We start from the raw sequence: 2,024 nt of genomic DNA on the forward strand, positions 1-2,024 counted from the left end.
TTTCATCCCCCTCTCGGGAGCGGAGGGGAAAGTCAGGACATCATCAGGATAAACACTCCCATCTCCCTCTTAAACATCCTCACTTACTTCTGATAAGAGACTTATAGGCATCTGGCAATTACTGTAAAAGTGTCAGCTCTGTCTTTTCCCAGTTGTTGATATGGTTCCTGCAGATGCTACCAGTAGACAGCACCTGTGTGTGACTGCAGTTTAGGCTTTGGGGATGTGTGTGTGTGTGTGTTCTTGTCTGTGTAACTTGCTGTCGCTATCGAGGAGTCTTTAAAAATGAATAAATTATGTGTTCAGTCTAAAATATGAAATGTACAAGACAGAGTTGAGAACCTTTCATTCCTCCTCTTATTTAACACTTCTCAAGACTGCCCTGCCCCTACCTCTGTTGCATTACTGCTTAAGTGTGTGTGTGTGTGTGTGTGTTCATATAATGTACTTCTCAACCCTCCTGTGTCAGCTTATGTTCAAACCAATTATGTTCCCTGTAAGTTGAGGTCAACCCAAAACATTATAACGAAACCAAAGTTCATGGCAAGGTTGCGAAAAAAACATCGAAATCCGCTGGGTGGCTCTTTCCAAAGGTAACACAATCTACCATGACATCTAAAGTTAACAAATTAACATTTTATATATCTTTAATCCTTACAAAAAAAGTGTCAAACTGGCACAATGTGGTTCTGTCGCAGACATTTCTTGCCTGCATTTTGGCCTCTGGTTTTGATTACAAATTGGGCGGAATAAGAATCATTGTGCGTTGGCATTTCTCTTGCTGAGAATGCTCAGCTGAACGAATGGGCCAATGAGATCCCATAGGTCACCTCATGCACTGGGATTTCTTTCCCTGCATCTTGCAGGCAAATGTGATGTAACCCTGCCGTGATTTATGGAAGGATCACGACCACAATTATATTTACCACGAGTAACGTTCTTCTATCACGCTTCTGTCCCAAATGAGGCTCCTGGAAGAGCGATAAAACTGTCAAACGTACCCTGATTTATGCTGAAATTGTGTTTTACCCCCTCCCGGCCACGTGTGTTTCTATGGAAGTGTTTTTTGTGTGTGTGTGAGTGAAGCCGCCACCTCCACAGATTTGTTAAGGGTCCAATTATGATGATGATTTGTTCCCTGCAATGGCTTTACTTGGATGACCTAATTTCCTCATTGAGTGAGAAAAAAATTATATTCCTTTATTCTTCTACTCACTCCTTCCTCCTCCTTCTACTCACTATTTCCTACTCCTTCTTCTTCTTCATCATCTTCTTCTTCTTCTTCTGCTGACATGATGCTGCATTCATCCGCACGGTGACAAAACATTGCTGTCGTGCATTCCAGCAGTGACAGCGTGACACAGCCTCTTAAACCCTTGTCACTCCCTCTACCTCTCTCACACACATGCATGCACCCAAACACATGCACACACACACACACATACACACATACACACACACACACACATCGTGCATGCCTTGTGGCAGTGTGATCTTACCAGTGCAAAGCCCCAATTTTGCACATTGACATTTTCATGGCTGCACATTCGCACGCGGTGACAACTCACTGCCAGAGCTGAGAGACAGTAGCCCACAACAGACATTTTATTAAACTCTATCTGTGTTTTGCATTGTTCACTCACTTCACTAAAGCTGACAGACATTTTATTTCCACAAGGAAGCACTGATCTTTTCCTGCCCTTTCATTCATTTGAAAAAAAGTTATTCTTTCATCGGGTTTCCCTCCTCTTTCGACCTCTGGGTTCTCACCCCTCACCCCGCTCGGTCCGGTCAGCTAACCAGCCACCATTCTTCTCCCTCTCCCTCCCTGAAACACACACACATTTCCCTCAGAGCAGAAAATAAAGGAGTGTTATAAAGTGGGGATGAAACTTGGGCTCAACGGGCAGCGTAGCAGAAGTGTGTGCTGCTGCATGTGCCATTGGCGATGATCACTTGTTTGACAAGGGGCAGAGGTGATGACAGGGTCGTCTGCCTCTCCAGGATCTCCCCCCGTCGCCACC

The sequence above is a fragment of the Pseudoliparis swirei genome, chromosome 8 (assembly GCF_029220125.1).
Source record: "Pseudoliparis swirei isolate HS2019 ecotype Mariana Trench chromosome 8, NWPU_hadal_v1, whole genome shotgun sequence".
Taxonomy (NCBI): domain Eukaryota; kingdom Metazoa; phylum Chordata; class Actinopteri; order Perciformes; family Liparidae; genus Pseudoliparis; species Pseudoliparis swirei.